Source organism: Onychomys torridus, chromosome 20, assembly GCF_903995425.1.
Source record: "Onychomys torridus chromosome 20, mOncTor1.1, whole genome shotgun sequence".
In the NCBI taxonomy this organism is placed as follows: domain Eukaryota; kingdom Metazoa; phylum Chordata; class Mammalia; order Rodentia; family Cricetidae; genus Onychomys; species Onychomys torridus.
In genome coordinates, this window is record NC_050462.1 from 18,135,794 (window position 1) to 18,162,474 (window position 26,681).

The window sequence follows — 26,681 nt, forward strand, 5'->3', positions numbered from 1 at the left end:
GGTCACCTAAACCCAACTGAGACATTGACAACACAGCATCTCCACTTAAGGCTCAGGAAATGGTAGTCCAAATAAAACCTGCAAAGTAACATTATCAGTTGATATGCCAGCTGATATGAAACATCATAAGGCTTCATCGATAGGAAGAGCTATAATTATAGGCTGCAGAAAGAAAGGACATAAGTTTCTTCAGGTATGAGTCCCCTGAAAGATTATGCAATCCCAATTGGTTAGCCCTAAACATACATGCATAAAGGACACTAAATGGACTCATCAGGTTTTATACATATGTGTGTGTGTGTGTAATGTATATTATAAATATATATGTACATATATAATTCATATTCATTTATTCATTCCACAAAAGATTTGATCATTAGTGACTTTAAGAGATGACTTGGCAGTTAAGAACATTTACTGCTCTTGTAGAAGACTTGAGTTTATTTCCCAGCACCTATGTTGTAGTTTACTCCAGTTCTAATGGTCCTTCTGGCCTCTGTGGGAGCTGAACATACACGCAGGTAATACACTTATACTCACAAAATAAAAATCATTAAATCTTTTTTAAATTTTTGATTATCAAGTATATAAATATTTACAAAGTATCTCATAACAGATGATGTGCTAAATACTTATATAACAAGAGGCTGGGGTATTCTGTTTTATTTTACAATAAAGTCAAAATGTGTTTAAAAAGCAATTCAGATCAGTAAAACATCAGACAATAAGATGCAATGACCCTCTAGCTTAACAGTGTTGCTTACTGGAATAGTCATAGTTAATTTCATCTACTGGGCTTCAGGGAGCTTATACTAATCCTCAGGTAGTCAGGTACAAGGGCAGTCAAGACATCATTGCCATGTGAATGTATTTTCTCAGTAGAATGTATTTTCTCAGTATGTATTATAATAATTTGTTAAAGAGGAATTCAGTCTCTTAGTTTTGAAAGAGGTGGACGGTGAAGTACACTGGCATTAACTGAGTTGTGTGTGTTACCAGTTGGCCTAAATTATATAATGTAATTATACAATATAGTCCTCCCAAAGGAAATAGAGACTTGTTGGAGCTACCAAGTTTTATGCTTGCATGAGGCCTTTTCACACATGTGAGATGCCTTGTGCTTCCCAGTCCATCATTCTCAGAAACCATCCCGGAGAAAAAGCTGATGGCAGGATCATCCCAGCAACCCCCACTGTAACTCCTCGTGTGCTCTGCTTCAGTTAGGATTTACACATATTATCCAGTGTGATCCATACAAGGGCTCTTCTTCATAACCTTCCTGTTTCTAAATAATTTTCAGAAAGAATGTCAAATTAGAATCCCCTGATACTTTTACAACAGTAATTACAATTGCATTTATTTTAGAAGCACCAAGGCACTGCATGCATTGAACAGCTTACTCAAGGTAATGCTAGTGTGCTATATTCTCAAAAATATTTTAGGATGTTCTAGATCCAGTAATTCTACCAAAAAAAATGAAGCTAGTGAAACAATATTCCATGTGTATTATTTCCTTTTTCTTCTAACTTGTTAATAAAAGAATTAGTAAGAAAGCTTGGTTGAAACAAACACATGTATGTTGGAACCCACAAATATTGTAATTTGTGATTTGATTTTATAACAAACATAAAAAAGACATTTTAGGAGAGAAAAATCTAATTCAACTCTATCACATTAATGATGTAAAGAAACATAATAATTATGTTTTTGAAACTATTCTGAAATCTAATCTGAAGTTCACAAGATCTGGGTCCCTTGCTCCCTTTGCCCAGGTATCTAGAAATACTGTTTTACTTACTCATAACCCAATGCGCAAAATTAAGAATTGGGTACAATATTCCTGGTTTATAATATCTACTACATTTAATTTCATGTATTCAACTTTTAATTCTTAGAATTATTGTTCTCATCCATTAATTGATCCTTTCTTTGGGAAATTATTAATTTTTATTCTGCCAAGTTTTCAAGAGGTACCAAATTGGGAGTGGAATTTCAGATTGCACTCTGCCAGATAGCAGATAACTGTGGAAGTTTTCTCAAGGAGAAAATAAGGGACACCTGGTCTGTCCTCTGTGCCCAGAGCCTCTACAGAGTATTCTTCTCATATATTGGCTTAGGCTACTCAAAAGAAGAAAACAGACACAGAGAAACAAAACTTCAGTTCACATGAATATGATGTAGTCTGAAAGACAATAAAATGAATTAAAATGTAAATGTATCTGATGTCATTGCAAAGCATCATTTTCAAAACCAAGCAATATGATTTTGTGTAGAAAGCAAAATTCACACCCTCTTCTGACAGAGCACTGCTAATGCTGAGTAGTAAGGCCATCTTTGGAGAACTTCCTATGGGAAAGTCTCATTCCCTTGGCAGAGTCTAGATTCAGGGAGGGGACAGGCCTGAAAGGAAGGTCCCATATTCCTTTCTAAAGTAAGGAATCAACTGGTATCACTGTCCAATTCAGCTACATGAAGAACCTAGGGCAAACAACACTCATTCCCCCTTCCCCAGTGCTCCCTTCAGGTCTTTGCATAAAGGTTTCTGAGTACTTAGAAATAATGCTTTATCTCTGGTTAATCTTTATCTTCAATCTGATTTCGCCTAATTATTTAGAGGGAGTTCTGTTATTTTCCTCTCATATTTCTTTCTCTTAAGTATATTTTCACAAAGCAGAAATAAAATAAGGGCCATAAATGTGTCATTGATTTCCTAAGAATTTATAGGGAAAGAGAAAATATTATTGCAAATTAAATGTACAGGACTAACTACAAAATTGCTTGCATGGTCATAATTTACCTTCCAGATAACATCTATTATTGTAACTACATATTTTATTTTAATTTTGATCATTACTTTTTTGTATTTTCAGTATTTTACACTCTTAGTTCAGGAAAATGTTCAGTATATTATTACAGCACAGTCATGCTTATTGAGTACATGGAGATTTTATCATTATAAATGGCAAAAACAGAACTTTCTGTATACAAAACAGTTATGTCTGGTAAATAACTGTGATGATTTTAATGAGAACGATCTTCATAGCTAATACATTCAAATTCTTGGTCCTCATTTGGTGAAACTATTTGTCAAGGATTAAGAGTTGTGGCCTTGCTGGATGGTGGTGGCACATGCCTTTAATCCCAGCAATTGGGAGGCTGAGCCAGGTGGATCTCTGTGAGTTCATGGCCAGTCCGGGCTACAGACTGAGTTCCAGGAAGATAAAAAAAAAAAGGTGTTGTGGCCTTGTTGGAAGAGACGATTCATGTGAGGGTAAGCTTTGCAGTTTCAAAACTCATGGACCATTCCTAGGATTCCCCTCTCTGCCTCATACTTGGGATCAAGATGTGAACCCTCGGCTGTCCCACCCTGCATGCTAGCTGCTCACATCCTTGCTCCTTCACCTCCATGTCTCTTAGTTCTCTGAAACTGTAAGCTCAATTAAACTCTTTACAAGTTGCCTTGGTCATAATGTTTTGTCACAATAATACCTAAATAATGCTTCTGTTCTGGAAAGAGAAATCACATAAAAATTCTTGTTTTAGAATCCTAAGGCTTCAATTAAACAGTAATAATTAATAGTAGAAAACCATTTTCTTTTGGGCACCTGATAAGATTAGAGCTCCATAATTCACTTATCACTGAGAAATTGGAATAACTTTACAATGTTCTCTGTTCTTTCTACTTTAAATATTCCCTGGAGGCTGAAGAAGCTGTTCATATTTCGAAGCTAGATATGAACAACCTTCATAAGCTATGTACTATAGTATGCATTATTCTAGGCATGTTACCATGTGTTGCTCATTTCAGAAACCAATAAATGGGCAGTCCTATATTCTCAAGTTTTTGTTTTTGTTTTTGTTTTTGTTTTTTTTTTGATGAGTAAACTTAAGCAGAAGAGGATGAAGAGAAGATTGTTCATATTGCTTCAGGTGAAACTGAAACATTGCAGCAATGACTCTGAAATTTTACTATAAATATTTTATTAACAATGGAGATTGGAGGGTAGAAATAATGTAATGAATAACACTATACATTTATCTTACTGAAACAGACAGCCAATATTCTTACTCCTTTACTCAAGAGGATTTGGAATTTCTTCCATTCTGTTCTTTTTCAGGAATGACATTTCTGAGAGTCTTCATAAGGCAACCTATAGTGAAGGAAATAGATATTGGATACCTAAGGTATCTCTGATATATTAAGAATCAACGAAATTTGATGGGCATAGTGTGAAAAGAGTGAATCAATAATCCACACACCAGGCCTACCTTTCATTCCCACTCTCTCACTTTCTATCACTGATTTATATATCATTTAGATTCAGTTTTCTCTTTTACAAAATATGAAGTAGATATAATGACATAACCTCATTGGGCTGTTTGGAGTATTGAAATTAGATGGATACAAAAAAGTATTTGCGAAGCACAAAGGTGTTGGGTCCTGTCCAATAATCGAATAGTCTTGAATGCAGGAATGAGGATTGACAAATAATAGATATGAGAAATAGAGACACAGATGTAAAACAAAAAGACAGACACAGAATAGCATCAGGAGGGCTCTGAGTAAATACCTCAGTCACCTGAGTTTATTTCTCAGGGCCTTTTTATACCCAAAATAAGAGGGACAAAAGACCTTCCCCTCTCAATGACATCATGGTTCAAAGTACAAACAAGTGTAAACACCTCCTTGATTTTCAAGAAATCTGGTAACCATGTCTTTGGGAAAACATCCTGTTATTCATCCTTGAAGGGCAAAACAAGCTCTAACTACTTGGCCTTGAGTCAAGATGGAATAAGGTCACACTATGGAGTCTCTGTGCCCCCCCCCCAAAGGATATATTTTACAGTCATTATTGCTTTTAAAAATAATTTCCTTATTAAAGGAAGATCTTGAACTAGATAGGAAAGACTTTACAGATTCATTTTCTTATAGAGAACACTGTTGTCCAAAGTAACATGAACATCTTCCTGATCTCAAATGCCTAGTTACAAAATTAGATTTAAAAAAAAGTTTGGTATTTTTATTTTCTCTTAGGGAAGTTTTGTTGTGTTTGTGACACTGTTGCCATTGACTGAGAGGTCTCATCTGGGACTGAACACAGAAATTTCAAGTCACCAGAGTGGGCAGAAGTTGGCATTTGGTTGTCAATAAATCTATACAAAAACAAATACAGTTTTAAGTGGGAGACATTCCATCTTTTGTTATGTGTTCATCAAACATTCTTATGATTGGCTTTGCATCTTTTTCAACCTTAAAACTTTTCTTCTGTTTTGTTTCCTTGATTTATGTTTTTCTTGAGATACAGGCTCATGTGGCCCAGGTTGGCCTCACAATGGCTCTGTAGTTAATGGCTGGTTGTTTATTTTCAATAACTGGAAATCAAATGCTGAAGAAAGACGATATTCCACAAGTTATTCTCTGACACCCACATACATGCTATGGCAAGCACCACTCCCCAACACAGATACATCAGCCCCTGCACACATACTAAAATAACATGGAAAGAAACCAACAGGAATTCTTATGCAAAGACCATCCCAAGGATTCTTGCTACGTATGTAAATTCTGACAAATAACTGGAATTATTTCTATGATTTAAGATTAGGGTTCATTTTTGTGATCACTCATGCAAACAATGATGTTAAGCAGCTACTGGGGATACAGAAACATAATATGAGGATAAAGATAAATAACAAATTATTTTCCCTAGGAGGGAAATTCATCTGCACACTGAAATATGATTCTCTTTTTTAATTTTTTAAAATTTTATTTAAAATACAATTGTATAATTTCTCCTCCTTCCATTTCTACCCTCTACCCTCTCCTAGGGTTTTTGTTTCAATCTAGCAGATACTAACTCAGCCTGAAGAGAATTTATCCCTAAGTAGGATCAAAGATAATACCACTGCCTTCAGCCATGCTCCCATACAACAATCAGATAAGTGACTCCAGAGATGTGCTTTAGACCTGGATTCCAGGCTTTGTGAGCTTGTGTCAGAGTTCTGTCAGGGACCTCAAAGTCTGAGGACAGAAAATTGTAGGTTGCTTGCATAATCTTTCCTGTTTTACTTTTTACCTGCTCATCGAAAAGAATTTTCTTAATATGTCCTCTATAGGACACGGGCATTTGAGAATACTGAACATTAACGTCATTTGTCCTTTTTGATTTTTTTTAAAGTAAGTACCATGGTCTGAATGCATTCCATGTAGCTCCAGAGTAACAAACAGTCTTATGAATCTTTACTTCAGAAAGTGTTTTTGTGTAAGATAAAAGAACGTCGTCAGCACTGAATAGTTTTATGGTGCCTTGTAAGTCCAATGAGCATTCATAAAAGAAATTCAAACATTCCCCCCACCTGTGTGTGTGTTTGTGCGTACCTGTGTGTATGTGTGTATTTGTGTGTATGTGTATTGTGTGTGTGTGTGTGTGTGTGTGTGTGTGTGTGTGTGTTTCTACATGCATACATGCTTGTATATTGGGTATGGATAATGCATGCTTATGGGCAATGTGTGTTTATCTGCATCTGTGTATGGCTGCATGTTCATATGTGAGTGAGAGCATGCACAATCTTTAATATGTGTCATCTTTTTTTCACCTGTGTGATGCAGGGTTTCACATAATAAATTGTTGCACGTTTGAGGCCATCTGACTAACCAAGTTCCAGAGATTCTCCTATCTATATCTCCCATGTTCCCATAGAATCTTGGGAATTACAGATACATATACTACTGCATCTGGCTTTTTACATTGGCTCTAGGACCTGAACTCAGATTGCAAGGCTTGTTCAGCAGGTGTTTTACCCACTGGGACAATTTCCATAACCTCAAACACTATCTGTAGTTTAGGTAAACTAATCATTAATTAGCTAGGAAGCTGCACAAAAGGATTTTTAAAGGCATCAGAACCTTTGAAGGTACAACTAGAATAAAGAATATGGCCATACATTTAAAGAAAAAATTATTTCTAGGTTCTTTTATTGTAATCTTGGTTAAGTTACTTAGCTACCCTGGACTGATATCATGACATATAGAGAAGGGCAGACTTGGAATACAGATATTAAAATATTTGCAATGATTAGTTCTATAATGCTCTTTGGTTTGATATTTCATTAATTTACATTGAAATCATGTGGTCTTTGCATATGAAAGTGCCAACAAAAAATACAGATCTTAAGTCAAGGAGAATAAGACATTTTGATCCAAAAAAACAGTTTCTTGCATCAGGGATAAGTCCTGGTCCCACTGCCAGGGTCTCCCAAAACAGGTCTAGACACATAACTGTGTGCCAGAGTTTGTTGACTCTCTAAGGGAGGCCTCTCTGAGGAATAGATGGGGGTGGTATGGGGAGAGGTGAGGTGGAGGAGAAAGGGAGGGCATGGAAACTGGGATTGGTATGTAAAATGATAAAAAAAAAATTGAATAAGAAAAGACACATTGATCCTAAGTGACCATGGCCAGGTTAGATTCATATAACCACAAATACTATGTTCCAACATGCTAATGGAGTCATCATTTTTATTATAGTAGAACAAAGGAAGTTGTGCATCAAAATAATTTACATTGTAGAAACACAAGTCATTACATCCAAGCAGGGCAATCCAAGTTTCAAGTTGCATGTTTTCTGAAGACATCTGTAGCCATTTGGTTGGCAAAAATGGGGGACTGTTTCACCAGGTAGTCAAGAGGATGTTACATTGCACACAGAAGGGTATAATACATGGCTATTTGGGAGCTAAGCTAGAACATGATAATTTGGCTTTGCCCTTGAAACATTCCAACTCTCCACAATCATGAAAGTCCTAATCAATCAGCCTTGTAAAATATTTAACATAGATGCAAAGTCCCCTGCCCCAGGAACTTCAGTTAACAAAAGGTAAAAGAGACCAGGCTTCACTGTTAATCTGTTGTTTTATCTTCATAGCCAACTAGATATTAAAATGAGTAATTGGCAGGAGTTACATTCAAAGTCAGGAACTGTCTCTAATGCCATTCCATACCTACTATATTGTAATTATGTTCAGAAGTCAGAGATTTTCCAGTAGAAATCAAAATTCACATGTGTGGGACAGACATGCTTGAATTAAACTTAGCGTCTACTTGCACATTCCATTTCTTGTACATAAATTCATGCTTATTAATGAATTGTAGTTGCAGTGATCTCATGAAGTTGAAGCAGGGCAGTTTATTACTAGAAATTATATACTGGTCTTTTTACAGCACAATGGCATGACCAAGTTATTTAACATGATTCTATGTCAAGTTGTTCTGATCAGATACTCAAGCAGCCTTGTAACTGGCTGGACAGCCTTCATGGTACCACAAGCTTTGCCAAGTTTTGATAAATTGCACAATTGATGAGAGTTCAAGAAAGGAGATTTAGAAAAATTAAAGATTCATTTTGCTTTGTTTATCCTGAGGAATTCATTGTAAATCTAAATATGAGGTCATTAGATCCATAGAGAATGGTTCCTGCAGAGTGTCTGTGATTAGCTTAGATCATTTGCATGGTGCCCGCTCTTGTCTTTGTATTCTGAACTCTGCTAGGAAATTTGGGCTGTGTCTCATGCCCTGAAACACTTACCATTCCTAACCTGTCTCCTTAGAACCAGCCTTTCATTTCCTGTGCTGTACAATTCACTGAATTTGACCTTTCTATTCTAAAGAATGCACTTCAAGACAGAGCAAGAAGAATTATGGTGCCTTGTCACCTTTTTATACATAGAAAAGGGACATTTTTAGAACACTGTGAGTGAGCAAAAAAATTAAATCACATTATAACTGTGCTCCTCACACAGCTCCCCACATGCTCCCTAGTAGATATATTTACTGATCAGCTCACTGTCAATGCATGGAGCCCTGTATATAACACTGCAAAAAAAGACAGCGTTACCTGGCATTTTCATTCTTACATGTATATCCATCTATCTAGCTTCACTACCACTCAGAACCAACACATCACAGGAAGTGATGATGTTGGTGGGAAGTTGTCAGTCACAGTTCATTCTTCAAGCAGACCATGTGGGTATCATGCACATACATTCAATGGTTATTATTGAAATGAGCAATTATTATTTTTGTAAGAAATAATTGTGCTTATATGAACTATCTTCTCCATTTCTTTTCTTTCTCTTTTCTTTTTTTTGTCATTTTGAGACAGGGTTTCTCTGTGTAGCTTTGGCTTCTTTCCTGGAACTCCATCTGTAGCCCAGGTTGGCCTTGAATTCATAGAGATCTGCCTGCCTCTGCCTCCCAAGAGCTGGGATTAAAGGCATGTGCCACCACTGCCCAGCCAAACAACTTAAACAATTTTTTTTTTCAGAGCTGAGAATTGAACCCAGGACCTTGTGCTTATTAGGCAAGCACTCTACCACTGAGCTAAATTCCCAACCCATGTGCTCCCTTTCTTAAACATACACAATTTCTGGATTTTATTTTCTCTCATGTCTACAGACTAAAATATATCAGAATCAGAATATAACAGCTCTCAAAGAAAAAAACATAGCTCGCACTTTAGAGGGGATAGTAGATAGTTTATTCTGGAGGTAACTATGAGTGACCATGGCCTGGGAACACAAATTCCATGTCTAAAAGTAAGAACAGCCTTGTGATGATTCATGGAGACAGAACAATCAAGGTCATGAATGAGATGCTTTTCAATGTGTGGGTGGAAACATCAGGTGTGTGGGTTTCAGCCAATCAGGGAACTCTGTGCTATGGGCCTCAAGTGCTAGCTCATGGCATTCTCAGCCGTTGGGTTGGTGGAGGCTGTTCATATACTCCAGAGTATAGTTGATAGTGAAAAGATGTAAGATCACATGGAGAGAGGGTAATAAATGGCTATTAATGGAGTAAATAGTGGGCTAATACAATGCAGTTCTAGACTTGCAACATTTCAATCTCTCCATGTCACTCTAGTTCTATTGAGTTAACAAGCCCTGTGGTAGACTTAGGGTAAGGAGCATTTCTTTCCAGGAACTTTCATTCACACACAAATAGTATTATTTAAGGGAAACATAAATAACAGCATTTACAATTTTCATTTGACAGTGTATAAACAACGTGCAACTTTGTCATTTGCACTTAGTATAAATTATACCCTGTGGTGGCTTGATAGAAAATGGCCCCCAAAGAGGGTGGCCCTATTAGGAGGTGTGGTTTTGTTGGAGTAGGTGTGGTCTTGTTGGAGGAAGTGTGTTACTGTGGAGACAGGCTTTGACATCTCATATATGCTAAAGCCACAACCAGTGAGACAGACGGTAAGTGGCTTTTTCTGTCCCTTCTGTCTATGAAAGCTCAGTCAATAGCTTTGACTTGCTTTTAACTAGCTCTTATAACTTAAATTAACCCATTTCTATTAATTTACACACTGCCTCGTGGCTTTATTATCTTTACTCTATACAGCCCAGGCTGCTTCCTCTGAGTCTTGGTGTCTCCTTGAAATTCTGCCCTTCTTCCCAGCATTCTCCTTGCCCCCAAAATCTACCTACCTATTGACTGTTCAGCTTTTAATTAAACCAAATTGAGTGACATGTATTCACAGCAAACAAAAAGAGTATACCACAACAGACCACTTCCAGTTGACTGCCAGTCAAGATGTAGGACACTGGGCTACCTCTCCACCACCATGTCTGTCTGCATGCCACCATGTTGTACCACAATGACAATGGGCTAAACCTCGGAAAATGTAAGCCAACCCAATTAAATGATTTCCTTTATAAGAGCTGCCATTGTCACAGTGTCTCTTCACAGCAATAGAACCCTGACTAAGACACAACCCTTACTTGTTTTGTATTTGGTTCTCTATTTTTTTTTAATTTTTAATTTTTTTTTTTTTGAGCTGAGGATCGAACCCAGGGCCTTGCGCTTGCTAGGCAAGTGCTCTACTGCTGAGCTAAATCCCCAAACCATATTTGGTTCTCTAACATATACTTCACTAAAACCATTGCACAAAGTCTTTAACATTTAACAAACCGTCTGCACCTTTATTAATGATGCACACTATCATAGACATCGAAATATTAGGTGAAATAAAAGCATATCTGTCTTCAAGGATTGTTCAAGGGAATGGATGGTTCTTGGGAACTGGTAGCTTCTATGACTGGATTTGCAAAATCAAGTTTACCACAATAACCTACACTTACATTAAAGATGTCATAAATCTGATCCTACAGATCTCCAAGATTGTAGGGAAATAGAAGGCCACAGAAACCAAAGCAAAAAAAAATTCTTGAGTTTTATTTATTCCTTTTCATAAATACCCATTGCCCCTATCTATATCTGACCTCATATCCTTGCGGCCATCATATGTAGGTATGGAGAAATGTTAACTAGGCTGAGGATGCCATCAGACAGCATCTGAAGCCTGTAGAAGAGATCCACTTGCTCTGATCTAACCCAAATTTCATGTTTCTACCAATGAAAGTAGCATGAGTTTTGAATTGCTTTTGCACAAATAATAAAAATTTATAAAACTATATTCACATTGGGTTTGTTTGCTATTTTTGTGATAAATTATCCTGACAAAAGCAAACTGCCTGTATTTATGGAGAGGGGCCTGTTATTTAAGGTCACAGTTCCAAATTGTCATCTATCATTATGATAAAGTCAAAGAGCCATGAAACAGCTAATCACATTTCATCCATGGTCAAGAGAAAAGAACAAGGAATTAATTCACACATACAATTTATGTTCTCCCTTCTTATATAGTTTAAGACCCAATATCTGAGAAGAGTGCTTTCAACTTCTAGGCTAGGTTTTCTTTTATGTATTAACATAATCAAACAGTTCAAGCTATTCAAATGTCTCACTTATCCAGAGGGCCTGATTCAGCTGGGGGCTCCACAGCCTTTGGTTCATAATTCATGTGCTTCCATTCGTTTGGCTATTTGTCCCTGTGCTTTACATAATCAAGATAATCCCCCAAAGCCTAGCCCACAGGCCAGCATGTTCTAGAGAATTTCTCAATAATGTAATTTTCCCAAGGGACTCTAGATTGTATCAAGTTGACAATTAAAACTTAATGGGGTGGTTTGGATGAGAAATGTTCCCATAGGCATGGGGGTATTTGAATATTTGGTCCTCAGTTAGTGGTGATGTTTAGAGATGGCTTAAGGGGTACAGTCTTGCTAAAGGAAGTAAATTAATGCAGGGGATCTTTGACAGTTTAAAGCCTTGTGCCATTTCTAGTTTTATGTCTCTTGCTTTGCCTTGGCATTTGAAGATGTGAACACTAAGCTTGCTGTTCTTGCTGACATGCCTACTACCCAGTGCTATGGTTCCTGCCATCATGATCTCATTTCTCTGGAACTGTAAGCTGAAATAACTCCTCTTCCACAGGATGCTTCTTGTTATGGTGTTTTGTCACAGCAATATGAAAGTAACTAATACACTAACTCATTATTGGGGACAGCCTAAATCTATGTTCCCAGACCATGGTCACTCACCTGCCTCAAAAATGAGTAATTATTGCTGTGGTAAGAGCTCTGTTCTGTGTTGAAAGATGAGCCAAAGAATGCTGTGTGAGACTTCATCTGGTCAGATTGGAGGATGATAAGATATTTTAGATAATCTTTGAGGTAGATTAGAAAATTGAAAAAGCAATATATTGAGTGGAGAAACTTCATGATGTGGTATAGCTTAACTCAAGTGAGAGGAGTTAATAGTGGAATGGTTAATACTTACAACTTTCACAAAAGAATGGTGTTCTCTCCACCTTTTCCCCACTGCTTGACTCCTCCAGTAACATTTAGAGAGAATGTTACATTCAAATCTTTTTATAAGGAGTTGAAACTATTAAAATCAAATTGAGATTTCATACTGATATCTAAAAAAAAAAAAAAAAGTCAATGGCCCTAGTTAGTTTTTTTTCAATTACTGGAATAATCAGCAATTAACTGCTGAGTTTGTGAATTATGTTTCCCATCCTAGTAGTAAGATTAGATTGAACAAGCCAAATGATTATGTGATGATCAGCCAATATTATGGCCATCATTACAATACAAAGACTTCAATTATTCAGTTAAATTTGGACATGTCACAAGACATCCATGAAATTAAAATCAGTTAGAAAAATAAAAGGACATGCAAAAAATGCTTCACTTTAACAGATTAAATTAAATTTCAATGAGAAACATTGGAAGTGGCTATGGTGAGGAAATTGGAATAATAAGCTGTTATTGTCTGGGATTGTCTGGAAATGTAGAAGTTATCTCACTATATTTTTCAACAGATGTCTATTTTATGAATCAAATTTATAAAGAAGGCAAAACAATATTAGACTATAATTTATATAAGTTGAATTATTTTAAAATAAATTATGGCAAAACTTTATTGAAAATAAGTTATGTTTCTCTTTAGAGACAAAAAGATTATTTATTACAAATGGTCTCACAGGAGAATAGTTGTATTTAACAGTTAGCCATTCTGTTAAATGGTAGTCATTGCTTGGTGTGTGGCTAGCCCACTAATGAATATTCAGTATCAATAATGATTGCTTCTACTAACTACACAAATCAGTCACCACTTCTTAACTTTACCATGCCAAGTAGCAGCCTTCCAGGACAAAAACCTTGAGGGCAAATTCCTAACATAAATTTCCTAACAGTGGATTTCAATGTATCACAGTGAAAGGGGTGGGCAATTACAACTTTGGATTTTATATAAAATAAATTTAAGGCTAGAACTTGTGTGGTCTTTTCCTAGAATATATTGAGAAAATTCTTTATGTCCTTGCAATAGTGATTTTACCAATGTTTGTTATTTTTATCCTACAGTAAGCTTTTGGAAGCAACAGATTTGAAGTAAATGAGAGTCAGTGTTTAATAACGTACATGCTTTGTTCTAAGTTCTCTAAGAAACTGATGGTAAACATTAACTTAAATATAATGTTGATATTCATGATTTGCTATAGACAGTAATAAATATGTGAAGATAAGATTGGTGTAAAATATGCTTTAGAAGTTGGAGTTCTTTTAGAAAGTCAGATGTTTGTTTTTGTATTTGTAGTTTACTTTGTAACAATGGATTTTTTTTATTAGACCACATCATGCACTTTAAATTCCAAATTTCTTGAGTCTATGAAATATAGAACAAAGCTGTCCTGGTGGCTCCATTAACAAAATAATGCCATTAATACTAATGCCACACAAACTCCACTGTTATATCATCATATACTTCAGGTAGACTACAAAGAAAATGAATTCTAGTAATTGTGATATAATTTCATTTCTTTTAAATAAGTTACATAGAAGTTTAGATACAGCATCTGATGTTCTTTGTAGAGCTAATGTAAACTCAATAACCAAAATTGAAGATGACTTTTGAGATGGTAATGTCAATGCGGTCTTTGGTAGAACTTGGTGTGAGGGTAAAGAATTAGATGTAAACTGTTAACTGAAGTTCCAAGAAAAAATATGCTATGTCAGACATCTATGGAGCTGATTTGTGGACTGCAATGATTGGGGATGGTTAGAATATTGCAAATCTAGAGCCAACTTTTTTCTCACTGTCAGCAATTTATTGTCCACCTCTGTATGTGCCTTAGCATCATTGTGAATAGCAGATAAACCCTTCTGGACTCTATAAACAGCCCCCTGGTTTTCACCAGTGCAAAAGCAAAGAATGTTACCAGAAACATTTGAGGCTATTCCAGTTCCCCCTGCTTTACTTTACTCCTTTATTGATATCCCCACTAATACATTTCAATGTCTTTATGACTTTTTTTTGTTTCCAGAACATCTTCATGAAGCTTCCACCCAATTGCAAACCAGTATTTGAAGCAGTCTGAACCTGGGTTCCAGGGTCATTGTCAATCATATTTGCCAGGAGAAGGAATTCTCTGTTCTTCCTTTCAAGGTGAGAGGGATGTCTTCACATCAATTAAAGGAACTGAGAATTGATCATTGATCTAGTTTTCTTTCCAGTGGTTACAATAAAGCGCCATGAAAAAGAAACTTTAAGGGAGAAAGGATGGAATATTTATGATTTCAAGCTATACTCTGTCATTTTAGAGAAGCCAGGGCAATAGAGAAGTGAAGCAGTTGGTCACATCTGTGAAGCCGTTAGTCAAGAACACAGAGAGAATTACTGAAGGCAAGCTTGTTCTCAGTTCATTCCCTTACTTTCTTATACAGTCCAGGACCCAAACCTGTGAATGGTGTGATCCAATTTTAGGCTGTGTCTTTCTGTATAAATTAACATAATCAGTACAATCCCCACAGAGACAGCCTCAGGCCAATCTAATCTAACAATCCCTCTGGACTCACTTCCTAGTGATTGTAGGATGTGCCAAGTGGACAAAACTGCCACAGTTGTAATGAACATCTATTGTTTAAAATCTAGCTATGATATAAAATACTTTGAAAAAAAAGAAATGTCAAAGTACATAATGTGAGTGTGTGTGTTTGTGTGTGTGTGTGTGTGTGTGTGTGTGCACATTTGCGTGTGTGTGCATACATGTGTAGTACATATAATGCTTTTCAAAACTAGCTGATATTGTACTCAAAAGAACAAATCACCTTCCTGGGCTGTATTTAGGCTTAGAACTCTGTTAGCAACTGATGGTATGTGTAAAATTTTGGAATCTACTTTGTAAATCAATCTATTTGTCCAATCAATTTTTGATACTTAGTATTTTTTTCTAAATAAATGCAAGCTGGGTATGATGGCTCAAGACTTTAATCTCAGCACTCAGGCAGGCAGAGGTAGGTGGCTCAATTCCTATGAGGTAGAGGCCAGCCTGGTATCCCTAATAAGTTCCATGACAACCAGAGATACGGAATTTAAAAAAATTATAGAAAATTAAAAAATAGAGTAAAACATGCAGACAGGAAAAACATTAACTTATCTCCACAAAAAACTAAAACAAAAATAAACAAACTAGGTGAGAGCTTCTACAATGTTTAAGATTTAATTTTGTAATTTCAGGTTAAAATATTTCAGCTTGTATATTTCTCTTCTAGGTTCATTTTTATTTTAATGTGATATATTTATATTCTGCAAAGGAGATGACTAAGGTTCAGAAACCCAACACTTCACAGAACTTAATCCTTCTAAAGATTGAAAATAAAATAGAGGGTTTCTTGATTGATTTTCCTTTGCAAAATATTTGTGTAACAGAAGTACTCAATAAAAAATATAGAATACATAAAACCTTAGGGTCAAAATTTTTGTGCCATCAATTTAAAAGAAAAAGAAAACTAAAGATCCAGACCATATTTTACTTTATAGAATTTGAATGATCTATTTAAGTAGCTCAATCTCTCCATGATGTATTTTGTCAGTTAAATGAAATTGAATATTCAGGAAGAAGTCAACCAAAGATGTTATTTTTGTTGAAGATATCAACTAATGACAGTTTAGATGACAGAATGTCCTATCTCTGTGCTTTGAATAAACTCTACGTTTAAAAGTCTGGGCTGCCTCCCCATCCCTACATATACCAATGCAGAATCCATTAGTGGGTATTTCAGGAGGAACCTTTAAAGTACCTTGAGCTTTCTAAGTTACTGAAAACAAAAAAGTAAAAAATAATAATAATAATTTGAAATATGTAGCTTTAGTAGTTTTCATACAATGAGTGTAAATCTGCAAGCAGCTGGAAATCTTGAACAATATGCATCCAATATCTGGGATGTGTCCTTGTACCTGCCCCACCCCAGCATAGTCCACTCCTCTGCTACTCCAGTCTCACTGCAGAGTAAGTTAAAAACACAACTTTGATGCAGCTGTCAATCAAGTCTGTTTGTTTGTTTATTTATGTAGAAGAAATTACATCTTACATTTTTTGTCTCTGAATCATTTCATTCAATATGATTCTCATGTGTCATGTGATTTCCTCCCTTTGCTCTCAAAATTGTTAACTTTTAATATTCTTATCCCTATGTGATATTCCATTGTATAAGTAAATTATAATGAAATTTTTCTCTGCTATTCTTGATGAACACATAAACTGTTTCCAGTTGGGGAGTATTATACATAATATTGGTATAAACTTCCTTACATCAGTACTGGAAATTATGTATATTTCTAATATAGACTATGCAAACTTTGTTTTAAATAAATTAAGCTTTCTACTAATGCAATCTCTCCTTTCAAACTCCCTACCCCAAGAGGTTATCAGGTCAGTTTAATGTTTAAGAATTAGGTAAAAGCCATATTTAATGGACATTAGCAAGAAACAACTAAATCAATTTTTAAGAAGAATTTGTACAACCTAATACTACTTCATGGTCATTTTGTATCATTGCATAGTTAATGTTATTCTCTTTGTTTCCATATTTTTCATAAACTTTTAATCTTCATTTTTTTTTCTTTTTCAAGACAGGGTTTCTCCATGTAATTTTGCTGCCTGTTCTAGATTTTGCGCTATAGGCCAGGCTGGCCTCGAACTCACAGAGATCTGCCTGGCTCTTCCTCCCAAGTGCTGGGATTAAAGGTGTGTACCGCCACAACCCAACCAATCTCCATATTCTTAATAAATGTTGAGTAAACTCAACTATATTTGATTATTTTAAATATAAATACAATTTGTAGAAAAAAATTACATAGACTATGTTTCTTGATACAGGGAGAAAAAAATGATAAAAACTATAAACCAACAAGTCAAAACTAACAGATTCTAATCTGGCACATAATAAAAGATATATTGACAAGAGAAATTGAGGAAATGTAGTGCTCAGTTCTTTAGAGGGTTAACAACCTATCTGCTGAGCCGGTTTCTTCATTAACCCATTTTATTCAGTGAAAACTGAGCTGCACAGCATACAGTAAGTAGGAAATCCAGAACAGGATCCCAAACCACATACATTTAGGATCCATCCTAGTTCATGGTAGAATCTAGAGAGGTCTTTAAGAAAACTTCATGGAGGGAATTGAATTAATTGGATAGCACACACTCTCCTTATTTTCAAGGAACCTTACATTTCATAGATAGCGTATGGTGCCCAAAGGCATCCTGAAATAGCTGCCCTCGGTATCAATAGAAGACACGTTCACCATACCTGCAGCTGTGTGGCTGAGAGTGTGCAAGTCTCTCCACTGTGTGCTAGTCACAGCCCAAAGCTCATTCAAGCTGTGCACGTGGCCTTCCTGTCTTTGCGTGAAGGGATCTACCAAGTAGCTCACAGTTCTCTTCCTAAAACGCACTGCTTTCTTCTCCCCATCCACCCCCAGGTCAAATATCTTCCTAGCTCACTGCTGTACTCTGCCTACAGCATCTCACTCATTCCTCCCACCCGCTTTCCTAATTCCGCCCCTCATCTTGTACATTTCAGTTTCCACCTACCTGCAGAAAGATTCCCTTAAAGAATCCTAGCTACTCGTATATAAATAGGTGAGATTTCTTTGGAAAATTTCTCTAAAATAGGGGAAGTTTGTTTTTCTACACAACACCAGGCCCAGTATTCTACATATAACTTTTTAAAGGCGTGTTATGTAAAGATGTTTCCTAATGGGTACCAACCTCTTCATGTCATAGGATAGTTTCCTTACCATGTTTTTATGACATGGCTTCATGTTATAGATTTTTTTTGGCATAGCTGTCTTATTAACAAGCAGCAAAGAAACATACTTTGTTTTACTCCTCAGTAGGTTATCATTTACTACCTTTAAATTAAAAATATATATAAACTAAACACAAAAGTCATGCTCTGCAAAATGTAGTTTAGTTATTGATAAATTCGGTCCTTAACTAATCCAGTCAATATTAATTGGTACCTGTGTGACAAAGAAGAAGGTAAAGAGTAAAAGGGTAAGAAAATCAGCACAAGTCAGTGGCACCATGGCAACAAACAATTTTGCCTGTTTGGCTTCATTTTGCTTCATTCTTGTTTCTTTATTAATGATCAGGAGTCCAAGGAAGAGATGTGGTATAACAGTGGTGCGGGCAGGCACAGGTGTTTCAATTTTATTGTGGGGTGCAGTTCCACTACACTAAGATCATTTTTCACTTTGTCCCTGATTAAACAGACATCTTCTGCCATATTAACTCCATGGCTTCCCTCTCAGTCTCTAACCATCGAAGAACTGAGGGACTTGACATTCAGTTTCAACCTTTCCTGTACGTCTGATTTATATCACTGAATGTGTAAAGTTAAAAATAAGAAATGTACATGTAGAAAGTGAGGGACTAAAGTCACTCCACTTCATAATACAGGGTTCATAAACTCTTAAGCAGTTCATGAAAATATTAGTGTTTTGCCAACTTATACAAAAAAAAATCTGTGTTTATTTTTGGAAAAAAATTCTCTTAAATGTGGCATTTCTTTAATTATAAGTAAACTTCAGTACTAACAGCACTACTTGTATATTTTTGCTGGTAGAAGTCACAGATATTTTTGTATTTTAGTATAGCTATTAAAGATGTCTAAAGTTATCATTTACTCCCTTCATTGTTGAGCAATTACAGTAATTGCTGGATCTACATCCAAATCTTACATTTAAATGCATTAATAGAAAAGCACGTACATTACTGTGTCATAAATTTAAATGTCACAAAACATCACCTGAATACAATTTCATTTCTATGGAACTCTGTGTTTTATTTTGTGAAATAAATGAATGGGGTGTTTTAAGAGAAAATAACTATGTGATACAAAAGAAAAAATATGTGAACTTAGAATAAAATATGCATATTGTGTTCTACAGTCAGGAAGGGGACTCTGCAGGAAGTGATATCTGAACTGACAGCCAGAGTGCAGAGCAGTGAGTCATATGAAAAGTAAGGAGGGCGACCGTGGAGCAAGGGTACAAGAAAGCCATAAGTCTTCAAACAGGAGAGAAGTCAGGTGGACGTTTATGGGAGGCTGTACCAGGACGGGGGTTAACACAGAAAGAGCAATGCATTTGTTTCCAGCTCTGCTAAGCTATGTGGGTGCAGTCAGAGCAATGGTGGATGGATACATCTTTACAACAGTTTTCCTAAGAGGTTGACAAACCAGAAGAGGAGTGTTAAGTTGGTGCACCAGGAAGGGGCTGAAATGGACAAGGGTTACCATGGAAACAGAGTAATGCAAGAATTGTGAATATTGAGAGCAGAGATTGAGAGGATACAATTTCAAGTTTGTGGGTTTTAGTGCCGCCCAAGGAATGCTGGAGATGAACAGCAGGAAAGGTACCTAGGAATTCACTTGCAGAGCTGGCAAGAAGAGCATGGAGACATAGGGAAGCAGATGGTTTAAGATACTAGGGACTAAGTTCAGTAAAGTGGCTTACTTCAGTGGTAAATTACTTCCCTTACTGGACGTAAAATGTTCACTGCTTTATTCATAATGTTTGGATATTATCCCCCAGAACAGAAGATGTTTTCTAAATGTCAAAAAAAATCTTAAAAATGATGAAATGCTTGTTTTTGATTTAGGAATGTTACCAGCTCTCTCAATGGTTATAATTTTCTAAATGGGGAAATGAATATATAGATGTTTCTTAAATATCAATATAAAATTATAAACACTACCCCTTTCATTATTGATAGGAATATTAATTGTAAACCTATTCCAGTAGAACACCTTTAAGTTTCTATTTCACATCAGTCAGAGCAGTTTACAAGAAGGAACCAAATGGCAGGAAATGCTAGTAAGGATGCCGGGAAAGGGGCAACCTTTCTGTTAATCGTATTGTAAACTAGAAAACTCATGTGGAAATCGATGTGAAGGTGTCAAAGATTATGAATAGATCTACTATAGGACTCAAATGAACCACTGTTGGGCATATACCCAAAGGATTCTGTGTCATACTACAGAGAAACCTGATCATCCATGTACAGTGGTGTTCTAGTCACAATAGCCAGAAAATGTACCAGGCCTAGATGTCCATTAAGTGATGAATAGATCACTTAAGACAGTATACACTGCAGTTTCACACAACTCTCAATGAAAATTAAATTATGAAGAAGTGGAAATTTTAGATTTAAAAAATTGGGTAAAATAAACCCATGTCTAGAAAGGCGGATGTCACATAATCTATATCAAATATAGGTTCTACATTTGATTATTTAGATCTGTGTGTTTCAAATGAGTTCCTCTAAAGGCTAAGAAACTAAAGGAGACATTGAGAGAGATAGACACCTTAGAAGAGGTTAGTAGAATATAGATAATATGGGACTAGATGGAGAAATACAGGAGGTGTAGAGAATTGAGAAGAGGAGATAAGGTAGATTTAATAATGAAAAACTATGTGTCGAAGGGCCATATGGAAGTCCACTATTTTGTAAGTCAATTTAAAGTGTAAAAGGGAAGTTCAAAGGGCTGAGAAACACACACACACAAATAAATATTCAATGTCTTACCCATCAGGGAAATGCGAATCAAAATTGCTCTGAGATTGCTTATTACACCTGTCAGAATAGCTATGATCAACAAAACAAGTGATGTTCCTGCTGACAAGGATGTGGAATAAGGGGAACACTCATCCATTGCTGGTAGGGATGCAAACTTTTACAACCAGTACAGAAATTAGTGTGCTGGTTCCTCAGGAAGATGGGATGAATCTATCTCAAGATCCAGCTGTAGTACTCTTGGGCATATACCCAAAGGATGTTTTACCCTATCACAGAAACACTTACTTAACCATGTCATTTCTGCTCTATTCAAAATAACCAGAAATTGTGAACAATATAGATGTCACTCAACAGAAGAATGGACAAAGAAAATGTGGGACATTTACACAATGGAGTATTACTCAGCTGTTAAGAAAATAACATCACGAAATTTGCAGGCAAATGGATAGAACTAGAAAAAATTATTCTGAGTGAAATTTCCAAGACCCATAAGGACAAAATGTGATATTACATTTGCTTGTATGTGGTTATTAACCCTTAAATTGATTATAACTGAGCTATAATCCAGAGAACCACAGGGGATATGTACAGAGCAATGGATGAGAGGGAACAGACAGATCTTGTTAGGAGAGGGAAATAAAATAGATAGATATGGATGGATAGAGCTAGAATTTTGGAATCAAGTGTGGAGGAAGAAGGAAGAAGGGTATCATGAAGGAAATGAGGGATACAGATCTAAAATTAAGGGGTATTTGAGAGGGTGTATGGTAACCTAAAGAAACTTGCTAAAACATATAGGAAGAAAATCTAAATGCAAACACCAAATAATAGATTCCCAAATGGCCATCACCTGTCATGAAATTAAACTTCCAGTATTGGTATTGGATTGCATCTAATTGAGTTATTGGCCAAAGGTGCTCCACGGGAATCCCCAAACAACCAAGACTGTTGCCAAAACAATGGATTGCTTTCCACACCCTGACAGAAAGGCTGAATTTGCAGAAGACAACACCTACAGAACTCATTGAACATGAAGATGTTGAGTTGGTACCTAAATAGAGCCTTCACCCCTATGCTCCAGTGTGTTTGGTACAGAAAGGTGCTCTGCATGGTATCAAAAGATAAACACCAAATCAGTCATAAATCCTTTATCTACAGTGGTGTAATACCTGCAAGATTTGCTAGGTGGCACAAAGTTTATGGGAATAACCATCAAATAACTTATTTGATTTAAGGTCCATTCCTTGAGATTAAACTTATACATGGCATTGCTTTGGTGACCTAGAGTCTGAGACTAGATAGCCAAGAGACCTAAGGTAAAACCAAATAATTCTGTTGTAGAAAACAACAAATAAAAGAACAATAAAATGCCCCCCAACAATATTCTGCTAGACTCATAGATTAGTTCCTTGTTCAGCCAACATCAGAGGATCTTCCACTTGCAGCAGGTGAAAACTGATATAGAGACCCACAGCCAGACATTATGCAGAGAGTGTGAAACCTTGAACACTCAGCCCTCAAAAATGGGATGTCTCCATAACATCCCTCCCTCCAGAGCTCATGGAGCCCACAAAGAGGAGGCAGAAACAGTGTTAGACCAAGAGGGGATGGAGAACACCAAGAAAATACCCTCTAAATCAATATGAACAAAGATCACTTAAATTCACAGAGTCTGAAACAGCATGCACAGGACATGCATGGGTCTGTACCAGGTTCTATGCACTTACATTAAGGCTTCCAGATGGGTGTTTTATGGAATTCCTTAGTGTGCAAATGAGTGGGTCTCTGATTTTTATGCAGTTTCTTGGGCACTTTTCCTTTTGTTGGTTTGTCTTATCCAACATCAATGTGATTAGATTTTTTAAAAAATATCTTGCTGTATTTTATTTTGCTGTATTTTTAAAAAGTAAATGAATGGAAACCTAGCCACTATGGTAAAGGTTAACAACTAAACTGTCTTTTATATCTGACGGGAGAGAAAAAAAATCAGTTTTCTCCAATGGAATGACACGGAGTATATCAACCACTGCAGGGTAGGCTTCATGTTCAGAAGTAGCTGAGAGGCATAATAGACTCCTTAGGGTTTTCTTCTTTTGTTTTTTTTTTGTTGTTGTTCTTTTTTTTATGTGTGAGTTTGTGTGTATTGTATAGATTGGAGTATTTTTTCCATTTTTTGGAGATATTTTATTTTGTTTTCTTGCCTTTGGGAGGATTTGTTGTGGTATTGCATTGTTGTTTGATTTTGAGGAAGAATTTAAATTTAGGTTAGTAAGGAGGGGCCAAAGAAAAAGAAAAATGCATAAATTAAAAAATAAATTAGAGAGAGCCTGCAGTCTCCACACCTTGCACCCACACACATTTGCCCGAGACCCCAGCCACTTCCTAAGTCTCAGAGACCAGCCCCCAGCTCCCATCTGCCCTGAACTCCCATCTGGACCAGAGGTGAGTGCCTGGGGTTATAGTCAGAGAGGAAATGGACCCTGGGTCCTACCACTGGACACCAGCCATCCTGGGAGAACCGGCCCAACTTGGCCCCTGATTCTGGCCAGTCAGCAGGCCCTGAGGAAAGGCTCCCCTTTTCCAAGACTGCAGGCAGACCCTGCAATCTCCACACCCTGAGATTCAGAGACCAGCCCCCCAATTCCTCTCTGGCTAGCACTCTCATCTGGACCAGAGCTCCCATCTGGTCCAGAACTTCCATCTGGACCAGAAAGAGGCTCCCTAAATCTGTCAGCTGTGTCTGGACCAGGTACACTGATAAGATCAAGAATGAACCCACAGGGAGATAGGCAGACATCAAGGCAGAAGTACATACAACAAAATAAAGAGCAATACAGCATCACCATAACCTAGCCTTTCTCCAACAGCTAGATCTGAACATCATGGAATAGAAGAAGAAGAAGAAGAAGAAGAAGAAGAAGAAGAAGAAGAAGAAGAAGAAGAAGAAAAACAACATTATCAGTAACATCATGAAGAGGCTAGAGCCTTTTATAAAAGAAATCAAAAATAAAGTGGAGGAACAGACAAACAAAAAAATGGGAAGAACGTTATAAAAAACTAGAGGAAAGGACAATTAAAGCAGATGAAAATAATAAGTCCTTGAAAGAACATCATGAAAAAGCAAGGGAAACAGTCCAAGACCTGAAGAGGGAAATAGAAAAAAAATGAAGAAGACACTAGCAGAAGGAATGCTGGAAATAGAAAATCTGGGTAAACAAACAGGAACTTCAGATGCAAGTATAACCAACAGAATACAAGAGATGGAAGGGAGGATCTCTGGTGTTGAAGATAAGTTAGAAGAAATAGATTCATCAGTCAAAGAAAACACTAAAACCAACAAAGTCATGACCCAAAATGTCCAAGAAATTTGGGACACCATGAAAAGACCAAACCTACAAATAATAGGGATGGAGGAAGGGGAGAAGAATACCAACGCAAAGACACAGAAAATATATTTAACAAGATCATAGAAGAAAACTTTCCCAACTTAAAGAAGGAAATGCCTATGATGATACAAGAAGCCTATAGAACACCAAACAGACTAGAACCCCCAAAAAGTCCCCTCACCACATAATAATTAAACAACTAAACATACAGAATAAAGAAAGAATATTAAGGGCACAAAAGGAAAAAGGCCAAGTGACTTATAAAGGCAAACCCATCAGAATAACACCTGATTTCTCAATGGAGACTTTGAAAGCCAGAAGGACCTGGACAGATATAATGCAGACACTAAGAGACCATGGATGCCAGCCTAGACTAATATACCCAGCAAAACTTTCAGTCAACATAGATGGAGTGAACAAGACCTTCCAAGACAAAACCAGATTTAAACAATACTTACCCACAAACCCAGACCTACAGAAAGCACTAGAAGGAAAATTCCAACCTAAGGAAGGCAGATACACCCATGAAAACACAGGCAATAGATAACACCACAGGATTAAACCCCAAAGAAGAAAAGTACACACACACTACCACCAAAAAATAAAAATAATAACAGGAAAGAACAATCAATAGTCATTAATATCCCTTAATATCAATGACTTAATTCACATATAAAAAGACACAGACTAACAGAATGGATATGAAAACAGGACTCATCTTTCTGCTGCATACAAGAAACACACCTCAAATACAAAGACAGACACCTCCTAAGAATAAAAGGCTGGGAAAAGACTTTCCAATCAAATGGTCTTAAGAAGCAAGCTGGTGTAGCCATCCTAATATTCAGCAAAATAGACTCCAAACTAAAATCAATCAAAAGAGATGATGAAGGACATTACATACTCATCACAGGAAAGATCCACCAAGATGAAGTCTCAATTCTGAACATTTATGCCCCAAACACAAGGGCACCCACATATGTAAAAGAAACATTACTAAAGCTTAAATCACATATAAAACCCCACACATTAATAGTGGGAAATTTCAACACCCCAATTTCTCCTCTGGAGAGATTGGCCAAATTGAAACTTAACAGAGACATAATGGTCTTAACTAATGTTATGGCTCAAATAGACATAATCGATATCTAGAGAACATTCCACCCGAACAAAAAAGAATATACCTTCTTCTCAGGACCCCATGGAACCTTCTCTAAAATCGACCACATACTTGCCCACAAAGCAAATCTCAACAGATATAAAACAATTGGAATAACCTCCTGTGTTCTATTTGACCACCATTGTTTAAAGTTAGATTTCAACAAAAACAAAAAAAAGCTACAGAAATCCTACAATCTCATGGAACCTGAATAATGCTCAACTGAATCACCAATGGGTTAAGGAAGAAATAAAGAAATTAAAGATTTTGTAGAGATCAATGAAATTAATACACCACATACCCAAACTTAAGGGACACTATGAACGCAGGGCTAAGAGGGAAATTCATAGCACTAAATGCCCACATAAACAAGCTGGAGAAATCTCACACCAGTGACTAGACAGCACACCTGAAAGCCCTTGAACAGGAAGACGCAAAGTCTCCCAGGAGGAACAGATGCCAGGAAATTATCAAATTGACAGCTGAAATCAATAAAATAGAAATAAGAGAACAATACAAAGGATTAATAAAACAAAGAGTTGGTTCTTTGAGAAGATCAACAAGATAGACAAGCCCTTATCCAAACTAACCAAAAGACAGAGAGAGAGCATCCAAATTAACAAAATCAGAAATGAAAAGGGGGACATAACATCAGACAATGAGGAAATCCAGAGAATCATCAGGTCATACTTCAAAAACCTTTACTCCACAAAACTGGAAAACCTAAAAGAAATGGATAATTTTCTGGATCGGTACCACACACCTAAGGTAAATCAAGACCAGATAAACCATTTAAATAGTCCAATAAACCATAAGGAAATAGAATGAGTTATTAAAAGTCTCCCAACCAAAAAAAAAGCC